Genomic DNA, 17,636 nt, shown 5'->3' on the forward strand with positions numbered 1-17,636 from the left:
GAGGCAGAAGCAGGAGAAACACCCGGAGAGTGACGGACTGGGACTCGCATGCGGGCATGTCCCGCGATGCGAGTCCCAGCCCCGTTGGCAGCAGAAGGTAAGGGGACCATGCGCTCACGGCCAGCGTGTGTGGCCAGAGCGCATAGCGTAACACCGGGTACACTTATGCTCTCACCATGGTGGATCACTACTCTAAATGGGTTGTCGTTGTACCCGTTAATGACCTCATAGCCAAGACATCAGCCCAGATGTTCTACTCCAATTGGGTGCAAACTCTTGGGTGTCTGGAGTCTGTCCTGAAGACCATGGTACGGCCTTCGAGGCCCAACTCTTTCAAGAGCTGTGTCAATTCCATGCCTGCAAGGAATACTGGTCTACTGCTTACCACCACCCAGGGGAACGGGCTTTATGAGCGCATCAATCAAGTCTTTATCCACATGTTGCAAGCAGCCTCTATATCAAGACAAGAAGAGTGGCCCCGACTGATGCCCGAACTATTGGAGATCTATAATAACACCGTCCATTGTTCTACGGGACACACCCCTTTCTACTTGATGATGGGGCAACATGGGCAGCTGCCTAATGACCAAACATTTGGGCTTCAAGCCCTGTTCAACAACTCTCTGCAAGCCTCCCTGGAGTGGGTCTCTGACCACCAGAGAAGAATCTAAGAGGCCAAAGAAATTGTCAGCAAAAAGATGGGCGAGGCTTAGCAGAGACAACAGGAGGATTATAACCATCATGCTTCTGCCAAACCACTTCAATTGGGCGATAAAGTCTGGCTGCGGAAGTTTCCAAGGACCCACATGTTAGACTCTATCTGGCAGACAGAACCGTACACGGTGACGGCCATACCCTATCCGGGCTCTGATGTATGCGAAGTACAAAAGCTTGGGTATGTTGTTCATCGAAATGGTATCAAGTTGTGTCTGAAAGAAGATCTACCAGTGCTTCCAGCGCCACCTCCTCCAGCTGTCAGACCTGTGAGAGAGTACGCTCCAGGCGAGGGAATCCACCCATCCATGGATTTCCCCATGTTTTCTCCTACCCAGCCTGTGATCTTCTGTGTCTCACCAGCACCGGGGCTGGTTCAACCTACTCTAGTCTCTACACCAGTGCCAGTCTTGTCACCTTTGGCTCTGGTTTATACACCAGTCTCTAGAGAACCAACTCTGTCTCCAACGCAGATGCCAGCGACTCTGAGCCCTACCATTCCTGAATTAATACCAGCTCCTGAGTTCGCTGAGGACGAACCAGCTGCGGCCTTGGAAGTCCCAAGAGCTCCAGAAGACGCAAGAGTTCCAGATTCCCCTGAGGTTGTGTTGCGTAGATCCCAAAGGTCTACTCAAGGACAGCTTCCCACTAGATATAGGGAGTAAAAACAGTATCGCACATGGTCCAACTAATTTAGTCAGTCTATATATAATGTACATATGAGTTAGTCAAAATGTCTAGTCAGGACTGTATCTAACGTTTCCATTACCAGTCCATATTGTCAAAATGTTTATATGTATCAAACATTTTTCCTGTCCCCGTGTACAGGGTGCTCTCCTGGACAGAGGGTTCCCCTGCAACTTAAGTAAAGCACGTAGAGTGACAGAAATGCTGTATATAGAGGTAACAATACTGTGTTGTATAAAATATGTATAGAGTTCTGGGGAGAAGTGTTTTAGTACCGAAGGGACCCAGTAGCTAAGGCATTGGTTAAATAGCCTCTGGCAGCCCAATCCGCAATTTATGTGTTTGTGTCTAGAGTGTAATGAATCCTGTGTGTCTACCAATTTATTTTCCAATGGAGCATGTATGGACATTTCTAAAGTGCTACGTACCCCTGTTGTTATTAACTATCCAGACCTGTGAAGGACATTTTATACCAATATGCCCCAGGAACTGTCACTAGGCCTCAGTGGCCACTTAGTTGTCTGCCCTACAGAACTGGTGCACCAAGGACGGCTGTATTCAAGAGGGGGAGTTTGTGGTGACCCAGTACAGGAGGTGTTACCCGGTACTCCTGCTGCCCTGTCCAGCAGCCTCCCTAAAGTGTCCCCTGGGCCCCCTTGCATCTGTTCCCCCATGGAAATATATTTCTAATGTATTATACCATGTAATGTGTTCATAAAGCGTTGTAACTTTAAGACTGTTTACCATGTGACTTGTCATGTGATTGTTACCCAGGAAGTACCAATGACCAGGTGATCCCAGGGGTGACCAAAGGGCTGCCTGTTAGTCTCCCCCCATATAAGCCCTGGGTGGAGCTAGCTTCTCTCTCTTTCCTTACAAGTCTTTGCTGAGGTCAAGTCGAGTCCTAGAGTGTGTCCAGAGTCATAGGAGGCCTCAAGTCCAGTCTGCAGCCACAAGCAGCCACAGTCTCAGTATTGTCAGTCATCAGTCAAGTCAAGTCAGTCACCATTTGTCAAGTCAACGTGGTCTGCATTAAATTGACCCCATCTACTACAAGTCCCAGCAAGCCCTTAAGGTCTCTGTGTCACTGGTCACCTTCGTGGGTCCTGGGTGAACTGTACAGACTTTACCATCTGTCTACCCTCAGTAAAGCTACTGTTATCCGTAACTTGGCATCAGAGTCATTATTGCCCCCATGCCTAGCCCAGGACCTAGAAGTATACATTCGGGTGGTATCGAGTATAAACCATGCCCTGGTGTCACAAATAAAAGGGGTTAATGCCATCTGCCCCTAGGGTAATTCCATCTGCCCTTTGCATCACACCCTCTACCACAAAAAGATGTTTTCCACCGGAGTACCCCTTTAAAGTATTGAAAGGGGTGATCCAGGATGAGAAGCACAGAGCTAGTTTCTTCCTAAAACAGAGCCACACCTGTCCTCAGATTGGGCTATAACAACTTGGCTAACTTACTTATATGAAAATATAGCGGTAAGGTTACAAAAAATTTACAGACAATCAAAAATTGGGTAAGTATTTGAAAACAAAAGCACAGGGCCACACTATTACATGTTAGAACACATGAGACTACAACTGTCAAGCCCCAGTAATAGTATAATAAAATCAAATATCACTGTTGATACCTTATAATAATGTAAAAAATAAAAAAATACAGACTCACATTTCTGCGGTGACGGTGCTGTATATCCTTTATATCCTTAGATGCAGGGAGCTGCTGCAGAATGAATAAACCAATATAATATACAATATATAGTAATATAAAATAGAAGTCCTGAAGGTTATCTCTCTCTATGTAGCCCTATATAAAGACTTTCCCTACCTAACAGTGGAGAAGGCGCCCCCACTTCAACCAATGCCTGTCTGCTTCCTATGTACTTGAGGTTGTGCGTTTTGTACATAGGGGGGTATTTATGAAGCATTTTACCCTTGTTTTCTTGGATAAAATTGTCTCAATATTTTGGCGCAGTGTGTCTTTTGCGCCTTTTTTTTTTACTTTTCATATACGCACATTCCTGTGCTTGGCTGTGGTATGCGTGTTTTGAGTCAGGTTTTTGCAGTGGTCAGGAATTTATGTAAATGCAACTTTAAAAAGGCACACAATTTGGTGCAACACCCTTAAAATGGCGCAAACCACCACCATAAAAAAGTGGCATAAAAAAACACACATAAAAAAAAAAAATTGTTGAATATACTCCTTAACCCCTTAAGGACTCAGCCCATTTTGGCCTTAAGGACTCAGACAATTTAATTTTTACGTTTTACGTTTTTACGTTTACTTATTCTGAGGGTCAATACGATTAAAATGATACCCATTATTATATACTTTTATATTATTGTTGCGCTTAAAAAAAATCACAAACTTTTTAACCAAATTAGTACGTTTATAATCCCTTTATTTTGATGACCTATAACTTTTTTATTTTTCCGTATAAGCGGCAGTATGGGGGCTCATTTTTTGCGCCATGATCTGTACTTTTTTTTGATACCACATTTGTATATAAAAAACTTTTAATACATTTTTTATAATTTTTTTTTAATAAAATGTATTAAAAAAGTAGGAATTTTGGACTTTTTTAATTTTTTTTCGTTCACGCCGTTCACCGTACGGGATCATTAACATTTTATTTTAATAGTTCGGACATTTACGCACGCGGCGATACCAAATATGTCTATAAAAAATGTTTTTTACGCTTTTTGGGGGTAAAATAGGAAAAAACGGACGTTTTACTTTTTTATTGGGGGAGGGGATTTTTCACTTTTTTTTTACTTTTACTTTTACATTTTTTTACATTTTTTTTTACACTTGAATAGTCCCCATAGGGGACTATTCATAGCAATACCATGATTGCTAATACTGATCTGTTCTATGTATAGGACATAGAACAGATCAGTATTATCGGTCATCTTCTGCTCTGGTCTGCTCGATCACAGACCAGAGCAGGAGACGCCGGGAGCCGCACGGAGGAAGGTGAGGGGACCTCCGTGCGGCGTTATGAATGATCGGATCCCCGCAGCAGCGCTGCGGGCGATCCGATCGTTCATTTTAATCGCGAACTCCCGCAGATGCCGGGATCTGTATTGATCCCGGCACCTGAGGGGTTAATGGCGGACGCCCGCGAGATCGCGGGCGTCGGCCATTGCCGGCGGGTCCCTGGCTGCGATCAGCAGCCGGGATCAGCCGCGCATGACACGGGCATCGCTCCGATGCCCGCGGTTATGCTTAGGACGTAAATGTACGTCCTGGTGCGTTAAGTACCACCTCACCAGGACGTACATTTACGTCCTGCGTCCTTAAGGGGTTAAAGGGGTACTCTACCCCTAGACATCTTATCCCCTATCCAAAGGATAGGGGATAACATGTCAGATCGCCGGGGTCCCGCTACTGGGGCCCCTGGGATCTCGGCTGCAGCACCCACTATCATTACTGCACAGAGCAGACTCGCTCCGTGCGTAATGATGGGCAATACAGGGGCTGGAGCATCGTTACATCACGGCTCCGCCCCCTCATGACATAACGGCCCGCCCCTCAATACAAGTCTATGGGAGGGGGCATGGCGGCAATCAGGCCCCCTCCCATAGACTTGCATTAAGGGGGTGGGCCATGACGTCACGAGGGGCAGAGCCGCGATGTAACGATGCTCCAGCCCTTGTATCGCTGGTCATTACGCACGGAGTGAGTCTTCTCTGTGCAGTAACGATAGCAGTGTAAAAGATCAGTGTGTGCTGTGTTATAGGTCCCTATGGGAGCTATAACACTGCAAAAAAAAGTGAATAAATATCATTTAATCCCCTTCCCTAATAAAAGTTCACCCCCCTTTTCCCATTTAACCCCTTAAGGACGCTTTCCGTTTTTGCATTTTCATTTTTTTCCTCATCACCTTCTAAAAATCATAACGCTTTCAATTTTGGACATAAAATTCCATATGATGTCTTATTTTTTGCGCCACCAATTCTACTTTGCAGTGACATGTGTCATTTTACCAAAAAATCCACAGCGGAATAGAAAAAAATTAATTGTGCGACAAAATTGAAGAAAAAATGCTTTTTGTAACTTTTGGGGGCTTCCGTTTCTACGCATTTTTTGGTAAAAAGAACACATTATCTTTATTCTGTAGGTCCATACGGTTAAAATAATACCCTATTTACATAGGTTTGATTTTGTCGTACTTCTGAAAAAAATCATAACTACATCCAGGAAAATGTTTACGTTAAAAATTATCATCTTCTGACCCCTATAACTTTTTTATTTTTCTGCATACGGAGTGGTATGAGGGCTAATTTTTTGTGCCGTAATCTGAAATTTTTATCGGTACCATTTTTGTTTTGATCAGACTTTTTGATCACTTTTTATACATTTTTTTTATGATATAAAAAGTGACCAAAAATACGCTATTTTGGACTTTTGAATTTTTTTGCGCGTACGCCATTGACCATGTGGTTAAATTAACTATATATTTTTATAATTCAGACATTTCCGCACGCGGCGATACCACATATGTTTATTTTTATTTACACTGTTTTTTTTTATGGGAAAAGGGGTTGATTCAAACTTTTATTAGGGAAAGGGTTAAATTACTTTTATTATCTTTTTTTTTCACTTTTTTTTTGCAGTGATATAGCTCCCATAGGGACTATAACACTGCACACACTGATCTTTTGCAATGTTCACTGCAAAGCCATAGCTGTGCATTGATCTGTGTTATAGGCGGCCAATTGCTCAAGCCTGTATCTCAGGCTTGGAGCAATCAATCGCCGATCGGACGCCACGGAGCAAGGTAAGGGGACCTCCGCTCACGTGCTAGCTGATCGGGACATCGCGATTTTATCTCGATGATCTCGATCAGCCCGAATGAGCTGCCGGGAAGCTTTCACTTTCATAGCGTGCGGCACAACAATTGGTGCCGCACGCTATTAGCCCAGGGTCCCGGCTATGACCCCGTTTTATTTACCGGGATCGGACATAGGGTGTACAGGTACGCCCTACATCCTTAAGAGGTTAAAAAATAAAAACTTTGTAAATAAAAATAAACATGAGGTATCGCCGCATGCGTTAATGTCCGAATTATAAAAATATATTGTTAATTAAACCGCACGGTCAACGGCGTACGCGCCAAAAATTCCAAAGTCCAAAATAGCGTATTTTTGGTCACTTTTTATATAATTAAAAAAGGTATAAAAAGTCTGATCAGCCCCTCTACGCTTTCGACATGTTCTGACTGCACGTCAGTTGAAACCCTTGGAAGTCCTGTTGGAGGGTCGCCCTTCTTCCGCCAGGGCCCCCTTTGCCTATATGCAGCTACGCCATTTTTATTCCTCCATCCCTGCTCACTTTGCCCTGGACAGGGATCTGCAACCCTTTGAACGCCTGTGCCTTGCTTCGTCATACCCTCGCCACTCCATCTCCATTCTCTACGATCTCTTGTTATCACAGCGCTCGCATGCTGTACCTAACTATTGCACCGCTTGGGAGATGGAATTGGGAGTGACATTCATCCCTGAGGCCTGGGCCAAATGTTTCTTTTTGACCCATAAAGCAGTGGTGGCCACCAAAGCACAAGAAACGTGTTACAAAATTCTCACCCACTGGTACCGTGTACCGGCGGTACTTCACCGCTGGTATCCCTCGGTCCCCAGCATTTGTTGGAGATGTGGTGTGGAGGAGGGTACTATGACGCATGTTTGGTGGAGATGCTCTAAGCTCGCTACATTTTGGCAATCGGTCCTCCGGGTTGTTCGGGAGGTTACAGGGATTGGTGTTCCCCAGACTCCTTCATCTGCCCTGCTCTTCATGTTTCCTATGGCGCAGGCTAAGTGCAAAAAGTCTCTGGCGAGGCACCTCCTTCAGGCTGCGAAGGCGGTAATTCCCCAAAGGTGGCGGTCCGTGGACCCTCCTACTTTGGACGAGTGGCTGGCGGAGATCGCCAACTCGCGTCAAATGGAGGAGCTAATGTCAATCCGCCCCAAGAATGCTGTGCGTGTTGAGACCACTTGGCTCCCATGGGTGTAGTTTTGCTCCACCCAGGGATGCAGATCCTTGTGATATCCCGCCAGTGCTGGGATTGTGATCTAGAGTTGTGTACCAACCCTGTGAGGTGCTGTGACCTCCGCTGACCCCCAACTCCTCTTCCTTTTGCTGCTATTCCTCTTTATTGTATCTTTCCCCTACTGTTTTATGTCTCACATTTTTACCTCCTTCCCGCGCCTCCCCCCTTTCTGGTGTTCTCTTTTTTGTTCTGTCTGTACTTGCTTGTCTTTGTTCGTTATCCTTATGCCATGTGATTCAACTGGAACATTTGTTGTTGTTATCGGAATTTGCATTATGGTCCGTACCTGATTTATCTGAGACGTCCTGGCCCCTGTGTCCGGGACTTTACCTAGTGCTCTTAGAATGTCTGCTGCACTGTTTCATATGGAAACTTGTTATTATTGTTTCCTTTGTTCTATGACAAATTACATGGTTTGTGTTTGCTGATTGAATCGCTGTCCATTGGGCCTCCCCTGGCCACCGGACTTTCTTTTTGTACCTTGTTTATTTGATATTGTACTCGCTGATTGTACTGTCACCAATTTATGCTCTTAATAAAACCCTTTTTTGAATTTGAAGAAAAAAGTCTGATCAATACAAAATGATTTTTTTTTTCCGTTTCACCGTAGATTTTTGGGTAAAATGACTGATGTCATTTCAAAGTAGAATTGGTGGCACAAAAAATAAACCATCATATGGATTTTTAAGTGCAAAATTTAAAGAGTTATGATTTTTAAAAGGTAAGGAGGAAAAAATGAAAGTGCAAAAACGGAACAACCCTCCGTCCCCAAGGGGTTAAGCTTACGATACAAATGAGATAAAACCTATCTCTGCCTAAGTCAGTGTTTATTGGGATCTTCCCTAAGATGTATGATGCCTGACATTGGATTATTCATCTTTCTTAATTGAAATAAACATGTTTGTATGACTGAGCGCTAAGTGACCATGATTTTGGTGGAGTTGGGAATAAATATTTGACACAAATTTCAGGTAGATAGATAACTTGACAGTGATTCCTTTTGGCTAAAGTTTGGTTTTAAAATCAGATGGGAACATTATTAGGGGAGATTTATCCTGTGCCGAGGATAATTCTTAAAAGGCGTCTGAAAAATGAAAAAAGCAATCTGATTGGTTGCTATGGGAAACTGATCAACTTTTCCTCTGCACAGGTTTTCATTACACTCCCCTATTGGCCCTAAAGTTGTCAATTGTCCATTTGCCAATAATGTATCACCTCTTCAATGCTGTTACAATATATGTTTGAGAGGACATGGAATCATTTCCTGGCATTTCTATGCCTCTGTGAAGCCTTTATTGCAAATCATTGTGGATTTAAATGGAAGCAGAACTATTGATTGTTACAGAGACAGTATAGTCCCTTTCAGTCATTGAAGTACAATGTGCCTGCATATCAAGACTTTGTAGAGTTGGAGGGTATAAATATTGTATTACCCAATTACCCTGGAAATCTGGTGCAGAGAGAGGCCATTTCTCTTGATAAATGTGTCTGAGTGTTCCTAATGACATCTACTTCCTTGGATCGGCACCATTCTGGTGGATGCTTAGTTTCACCATAATGTTAATTTGCAATGTCTTTTAATACTGAAAATTCTCTCCTGGCCTAATGTCATGACTTACAGGATTGTTCTTTTGCTGCAAACTATAATGCAATATTTTAAAACCATGGGAATTATTCCTGCCATTAGGTTATTAAAGGGATAATTCAGTTAAAAAAAAAATAAAAAAAACATTCATTGAACCTATTAGGGAATTCTGAGTTACTGAGTTATAATTCTGAGGAATTGCCATTATTATTATCCTTATATGTGGATGGAGTGGAGAGCAGTTGTATTGGGCATCTCTTGCTCTGGATGACCTGTCCTGTCCTGTCCTGTCCTGCGATACATAGAAAACCTATTAATTTAGATAAACACTGTGCGATGCTTAATTTCCCTCTGTGGTGGCGCTGCAGAGAAAAGAAAAACTTTCTGCTGAATTTCCCCCACACAGATGACATCTTAGCACCCTAGCAGGGGAAACACTTTGTAATCAGTTAATCATGTCCTGTGTATGAAATTGGTTTGTTCCTAAGTGTTCTGTGTGAATCCTTACCCTGTGAAGATTTTGGTAAACCTGTAGTACATAACATTGGTTTTACACCTCTTATATCTTGTTAAAAGTGAACCTCTAATAATGATCCAGACTGTAGGATATTTGCTTTAATTTTGTGCCTGCTTCTGATCCCACTACTTGCTCTGAGACTATCATGGTCTGCAGTCCTATTTGCCGGAAGTCGCATGCAAGTCTATGGGACCTCCGTCAAATCTCAGAGCAATTCACAAAATCAGAAGCGGCGGTGAAATTTAACCTGTTAGGCTAAGTCTCTACTGTTTTTTTATGTGCCCCCCCAAAAAAAAAAATATGACAGAAAAAACGCCACAGCATTTTTCTGTGTTTGGCGTTTTTTTCTTGCGTTTTTTGTCTTTGAGTAGAAATTGCATTTTTGGCCCCTTTGACGTTTTTTTTTCAAAATTTGTTGGGTGCAGTAGTGATGGAAAAAAAATTATATAGCAAAATTGTAATTAATTTTTAATAAAGTGTGTGTTTCACTCCTGACACCTGATGCGATCGTCCATAACATAGCAGAGATACAGAGCGGCTCTATACAGTGCTCACATCTCTGCACTATACTCCGGGCCAGCCAGTGATGTGAATAGAAATTCATTCATATTTTCTGCCCAGAGTGGGGATTGGCCAGATGGTTGCAGCCAATCACAGCTCTCAGAGGGAAATATGAATGAGTGATATTCTATTCATATCACTGGCTGGAGTATAGTGCAGAGATGCGAGTGCTGTAGAGAGCTGCTCCGCATCTCTGCAATAGATAGGACAATCGCATTGGGTGTCAGAAGTGACACCCGTTGTGATCTGTCCTTAACTGCCGGTACTACTACTCCCAACATGGAGCACATTCTGCCCCATGCTAGGAGCTGTAATACCTGTATTAATACACAGATCGCAGCGAGTGTAACTTCTGACACCTGTTACTACTACTCCCATCATGGAACAGTGTGTTACGTGCTGGGAGTAGTAGTACTACCTAAAAATTTTTGCAAAAATAAGTGAAAAACACACACTTCAATTTTTTTATTGTCGGCTAAATTTTTAGGTCCCTGCCTGCACACATAAATTGATCCCTGTTTTAAAAATTTATAAAAATTTTGTTATAAAAAAGAAAAATTTCATTAGATGCTATTTTTTCCATCACTACTGTATCTTTTTTATTCTTATATTTTAATGGTACCCTACGAAATTTTATTAAAAAAAGGTATCTCCATCAATCTTTTGGATCGCTAAAGTCCAAAAAAGAATAAAAACTGCCTTCAAAAATGCCAAAGTTAAAACCCATATGGCATTTTTCTTGGCATTTTTTTTACTCCCATAGAATTCTATGGGAGAAAAACGCCATGATTTCAGGGAAAAAAATGCCATAGGCTCAACATGCTGCGACTTTGCAAAACCACCAGGGAGCTGAAAAATGCCAAAAAAGAGTGAAAAAATGCCAAAAGGATTTAAAAAACGGCAAACTGAAAAACGCAAAGTGGACATTTTTTTTTTTTTTTATTTCTCATTGATTTACAGCTAACATCTGGCCGCTGCGTTTTTTCAATAAAAAAACTGCCATGGGGCAGTTTTGGCGTTTTTTGGGGGGAAAACGCACAAAAAAAAACAAGTAGAAACTTAGCCTTAAGGACCAAGGGCATACAGGTACGCCCTTGTGTCCTGATACAAAGGGCGTTTCTGCATGCCCTGAATCCTCAAGCCGCTTTGAAGGGCTCTCTTCAGAACTGTGAGTGTCGGCTCCTATCAGACAAGCAGCAGCAATGTAGTTTTGCAAAAGCTGTAGGCACACAGCTGAAGGTGACACCGCTGTGAAAAGAGCTATCCAAACAATATACCTCCAACTTTTCCAAAACTACAAGTCCCGGCATTACAGGACTGCCTAAGGATGACACAGGACTGCCTAAGCATGAATGACATAGGACGATCTAAGTTATACACTCACCATATTGTCTTTTTGTCTTTGGTGGTAGAGTACAGGCAATCTCCAATAATCATTGTGTGTGTGTGTGTACAGCATAAATCCAGAGAGGAAATGGTTACAGAGCAAGGCTGTCAGTCTCCCAAGAGCAGTGAGTCAGCAGAGTGAGGGAGGGGGAGGAGTGTTCACAGTGCAGGCAAGAGAAGGACACACCCTTCCCTATAACAAGATGGAAAAGACATTGAGCAGCTGTAATATGCTATTTTTTTTGTGAAATATGAGTGATAGAGAGGCTTTAAAGCATACCTGTCAAATCCCACAAAAAAACACTTAGTACCTCATCCTGATCATGTACATGTTTATGTATCTATCATCGATATTTCACTAAAAAATATCATATTACAGCTGCCCACTGACTTTTTCATGCTCACAGAGGAAGGGGGCATGTCCCTCTCTTGCCTGCACTGTGATGACTACTCCCCCTCCCTCACTCTGCTGACTCACTGCTCTCTGGAGCCTGGTAGCCCTGCTCTGTAACCCTTTCCTCCTTAGTTTTATGCTGTGTACACACACACACAATGATTATTGGAGATTGCCTGAGCTCTACCACCAAAGACAATATGGTAAGTGTATAACTTAGATCTTCCTGAATTAGTGCAAAGGTTAAGTGCTAAAAGTACAGTGTTTTCATTTTCTATATGTTCCTATGTCATTCATGTGTATCATCCCATTTGCCCGTCCTGTAATTCTGGGACTTGTAGTTTTTGAATAGTTGGAGGTACAGTGTTTGGATAACTCTTTTCTGCAGCAGTGTTGCCTTCAGCTGTGTGCCTACAGCTTTTGCAAATCTACAACTCCCAGCGTGCCCAGACATCCTTTTGACTGTCCAGGCATGCTTAAGGTTTGTAGTTTTGCAACAGCTGGAGGCACGTTTGGTAAAACTCTGTGTTATACAGTGTTGCTGCAGGTTGTGTTCCTCCTGCAGCCTTGTCAATCAGCCATATTGTGTCCATGATCCTTGGACACCCTCATGCTACTGTGGGACTCATCAGTGTCCCAGGAAGTATGGGGACCACTAGTGGTGGGATTTTCAAAGGTAGTTTTCTTTAATAAAATGTGAACATTTTTTAAATAAGTACATTAGAAAAACTATTGTTTTGCCAAGATATACAACACATAAAAAGTTTTGATATCTGACAGTGTGCATTTAAGACCAAAATGGGCCATGTCCTTAATGGGTTAAAGAGAATCTGACAATAGGATCACCTACAATAACCTAAATATACAGGAATAAAGTGCAGGTTACCCTATTTCTAACGCTTCTCAACAGGCAAGAATCGGTGCAGCTGTTGAAGATATTCATCTAGTCGCTATGTGATGACCCAGGTGTAGTTTGCTGGGACTATTAGTGCTCCTAATATATCATTGGTGCTGCGAGTGGTGTGGCAGTCTCAGTGTAACCTGGCCCTAGGTGTGCACAACTTGTTAATGGAGGCCTGTAAGTGTTGGTATAATGGTGGAAGTTCCTTGGGTCAAGTCCCTGTATACTGGGTACAGGCAATATTCATCGGCATGCCCGTGATGTTGTGGTGCATTCAGTTAATTGGCGGACACAGGAGACAGGCCAGTACATCAGGAGACATGGAGGAGGCTGTAGGAGGGCAACAAACCAGCAGCAGGCCTCCTACCTCTACTTTTGTGCAAGGAGGAGCAGGAGGAGCACTGCCAGAGCCCTGCAAAATGACCTCCAGCAAGCCACAAATGTTCATGTGTCCACTCAAACAGTCAGAAACAGACTCCATGAGGGTGGTATGAGGGAATGATGTCCACAGGTGGGGGTTGTGCTTACAGCCCAACACCGTGTAGGATGTTTGGCATTTGCCAAAGAACACCAAGATTGGCAAATTCGCCACTGGCACCCTGTGCTCTTCACAGATGAAAGCAGGTGTTCTCCTGTTCGCAGCGCCCCGGTCAGACCCGCTGACCCTAGCCGTGATGCGATGCGGGACACGCCCGCTCGCGATTCGCATCCCGGCCCGCTTACCAGACTCGTTCCCCGTCTGTGCTGTCCTGGCGCGCGCGGCCCCGCTCCCTAGGGCGCGTGCGCGCCGGCTCTTTAACATTTAAAGGGCCAGTGCACCAATGATTGGTGCCTGGCCCAATCAGTCTGATTAGCTTCCACCTGTGCACCTGTCTATATAACCTCACTTCCCCTTCCCTTCCTGGCCGGATCTTGTTGCCATTGTGCCTTGAGAAAGCGTTCCTTGTGTATCCCAAGCCAGTGTTCCAGACCTCTTGCTATTGCCCCTGACTACGATCCTTGCTGCCTGCCCTGACCTTCTGCTACGTCCGACCTTGCTCTTGCCTAATCCCTTGTACCACGCCTATCTCAGCAGTCAGAGAGGTTGAGCCGTTGCCGGTGGATACGACCTGGTTGCTACCGCCGCTGCAAGACCATCCCGCTTTGCGGCGGGCTCTGGTGAATACCAGTAGCAACTTAGAACCGGTCCTCCGGCACGGTCCGCGCCAATCCCTCACTGACACAGAGGATCCACATCCTGCCTGCCGAATCCTAACAGCAGGTTCACACAGAGCACATGTGACAGACATGACAGAGTCTGGAGACGTCGTGGAGAACGTTCTGCTGCCTGCAACATCCTCCAGCATTACCCGTTTGGCAGTGGGTCAATAATGGTGTGGGGTGGCATTTCTTTGGGTGGCCACACAGTCCTCCATGTGCTTGCCAGAGGTAACCTGGCTGCCATTAGGTACCGAGATGAGATCCTCACACCCCTTGTGAGACCATATGCTGGTGCGGGTGGCCCTGGGTTCCTCCTAATGCAAGACAATGCTGGACCTCGTGGCTGGAGTGTGTAAGCAGTTCCCTCAAGAGGAAGGCATTGATGCTATTGACTGGCCCGCCCGTACCCCAGACCTGAATCCGATTAAGCACATCTGGGACATCATGTCTTGGAGGCCACACACACTACTGAGCCTCATTTTTTACTTGTTTTATGGACATTACATCAAAGTTGGATCAGCCTGTAGTGTGGTTTTCCACTTTGATTTTGATTGTGACTCCATATCCAGACCTCCATGGGTTGATAAATTTGATTTTCATTGATAATTTTTGTGTGATTTTGTTGTCAGCACATTCAACTATGTAAAGACGAAGGTCTTTCATACGATTAGTTCATTCATTCAGATCTAGGATGTGTTATCTTAGTGTCCCCTTTATTTTTTTGAGCAGTGTATATCCGGCTGCAGCTTATCGTGAAAGGTAGACTTTAAGTTGTCTTAATGCTAACAGTATGAGAATCTTAGCACTGCACACCAGATATTTTTAACATTTAATTTCACCTTAACACATAAAAGAAAAAGTTCTAGAAGTTTCTTCATTTTAACTACAACCTTGTATATGCCAAACTACAGAGGAGCAGATGTAAATATCACTTGTTGAAGTTTTTAGAGATGAGAGAATTCCTTTTCTGCTTCGTCAGTTCAGGGTCTCACATTTGCCAGAAGGTCTGTTTTCCGGATGGCTTGCAGTACACAGAGCTGTTACTGTTACACGGGCTCTGGGCTTCTCAAATCCTGACCTTTCAAAGTAGAATAAAAAGAATTTTCAGCCTTGTTTTACAATGGTTTAGTATGCTCAGTATGAAAAAAATCTGTCATCAAAAATAAATATTATATAACATTTAAATGATGTTCGTATTGTATCTTATGGTCTAAATTGGTCCTAAAATGTTAACTAATATGATACCCATAATGGTCAATCGCATCCCGGGTGACCCGGAAAAGAAGGGTGATAGGTGCCGTCCGACACTGCACCTATCATCCTATAGCAGCAGGAGTGAGGTGGCACTGGTGCCACCTCACGATCGTCCTGATTCGTCAGCCGGTAATGGAATCAGGACTCCTGCTGTGGGGGTGTCCCTAATGGAACCTGCTTTGCCCCTACTCCGAAGTATGTACCTGGAGTGGGGGCCCTCGATCCCTGGCATCGGTGGCAGCATTGGGGCCCCCGGAGAGGAGACAGCAGTGGTGGCAGGCAGGATCCGGCAGAGCAGCAGCAGGAGCTTAGAAACAACTCCCAGCATGCACAAAAGGGCATGCTGGGAGTTGTTGTCATTATGCAACAGCAGAAATCACTACTTCTATGAAAAAGTGTGCCTCCTGCAATTGCATAACTACAACCCCCAGCGTGGGCAAACTACCAAAGGGCATGCTGGGAGTTGCAGTAGTGTGCCTCCAGCTGTTGGATAAATACAATCCCAGCATGCCCTTTGGCTGTAAGTGCATGCTGAGAGTTGTAGTTTTACAACAGCTGAAGGCACACTGGTGGCAAAATACTGAGTTTGTTACCCAACTCAGTGTTTCGCAACCTGATAGACCGTACATGCTGGGAGTTGTAGTTTTGTAACAGCTGGAGGCACACTGGTTGCGAAACACTGAGTGTGCCTTCGACTGTTGCATAACTACCAGTGTGCCTTCGACTGTTGCATAACTACAACCCCCAGCAAGCACGGACAGCCAAAGGGCATGCTGGGAGTTGTAGTTTTGCAACAGCTGTACAGGGTACATTCATACGGGCGGGGGTTTACAGTGAGTTTCTCACTGCAAGTTTGAGATGCAGCAAATTTTCCGTTGCAGCTCAAACTCCCAGCGGGAAACTCGCTGTAAACCCCTGCCCATGTGAATGTACCCTAAAAACACTACACTAAACTACAGCTGCACAAAATAAAATGTAAAACACTACATATACCCCCTGCACAGTAACCCCCCCCCCCCCCAATAAAAATGAAAAACGTCTGGTACGGCACCGTTTCCAAAACGGAGCCTCCAGCTGTTGCAACAACGCCCAGTATTGCCAGACAGCCATTGACTGCCCAGGCATGCTGGAGGCACCCTGTTTGGGAAACACAATTTTGAAATTGTGGCAAGTGTAATTCTTGCATTCCGGGTCAGTCCTTATGCAAATCCCTAATTTAGACATCAAATGGCACTCATGGCACTCACTTCGGAGCCCTGTCGTATTTCAACGCAACAGTTTAGGGCCACACGTGGTATATTTACGTACTTTTTCTCCATATTTTTTGTATGGGCCATTAATATACTTATATACGTTTATCATATCCCCCCTTAAACGTCTATTCTCAAGACTAAACAATTGTAACTCCTTTAATCACTCCTCATAGCTAAGATGATCCATGCCCCATATTAGTTTAGTCGCGCGTCTCTGCACCCTTTCCAACTCCGCAGTGTCCCTTTTATGGACAGGTGCCCAAAACTGAACAGCATATTCCAGGTGAGGCCGTACCAATACTTTATAAAGGGGGAGTATTATGTCCCTGTCCCTTGATTCCATGCCTCTTTTGACACATGACAATATCCTGCCGGCTTTGGAAGCAGCAGCCTGACATTGCATGCTATTCTGTAGTCTGTGATCTAAAAGTACACCCAGATCCTTCTCTACCAGTGACTCTGACAGTTTATTCCCCCCTAAGACATACGATGCATGCAGGTTATTAGTACCCAGATGCATAACTTTACATTTATCCACATTGAACCTCATTTGCCAAGTGGATGCCCAGACACTTAGTCTATCCAAGTCATCTTGTAACTTATGCACATCCTCTATAGACTGTACCGTGCTACAAAGCTTGGTGTCATCTGCAAAGATAGAAACAGAGCTGTTAATACCATCCTCTATATCATTGATAAATAAATTAAACAACAGCGGGCCCAGTACTGAACCTTGGGGTACACCACTAATAACCGGGGACCAATCAGAGTACGAATCATTGACCACCACTCTCTGGGTACGATCCATGAGCCAGTGTTCAATCCAGTTACAAACTAAAATTTCCAAACCCAAAGACCTTAACTTACCTGTCAGACGTCTATGAGGGACAGTATCAAATGCTTTAGCAAAATCAAGAAACACTATATCCACAGCCATTCCTCTGTCAAGGCTTCTACTCACCTCTTCATAAAAGCAAATTAGATTGGTTTGACAACTTCTATCCTTAGTAAACCCATGCTGGCTATCACTTATAATACAATTATCCCCTATGTATTCCTGTATGTAATCTTTTATAAGTCCTTCAAACAATTTACCCACAATGCACGTTAAACTTACCGG

General features: G+C 43.9%; 1 protein-coding gene and 1 long non-coding RNA gene across 3 annotated transcripts in view; one reads left to right on the top strand and one right to left on the bottom strand.

Moving 5' to 3' along the window:
- ACYP2 (acylphosphatase 2) overlaps positions 1-17,636 on the top strand; it is a 189,027-nt gene that overhangs the window by 49,750 nt on the left and 121,641 nt on the right. The window lies entirely within an intron of this gene.
- The window catches only part of LOC130362764 (uncharacterized), a 29,378-nt gene continuing 26,481 nt past the window's right edge, over positions 14,740-17,636 (bottom strand). Inside the window, exon 3 of the long non-coding RNA XR_008891559.1 lies at positions 14,740-15,087. This is a non-coding gene — a long non-coding RNA (uncharacterized LOC130362764). The remainder of the gene's footprint in view (positions 15,088-17,636) is intronic.

This window comes from Hyla sarda, chromosome 3, assembly GCF_029499605.1.
Source record: "Hyla sarda isolate aHylSar1 chromosome 3, aHylSar1.hap1, whole genome shotgun sequence".
Lineage (NCBI taxonomy): Eukaryota > Metazoa > Chordata > Amphibia > Anura > Hylidae > Hyla > Hyla sarda.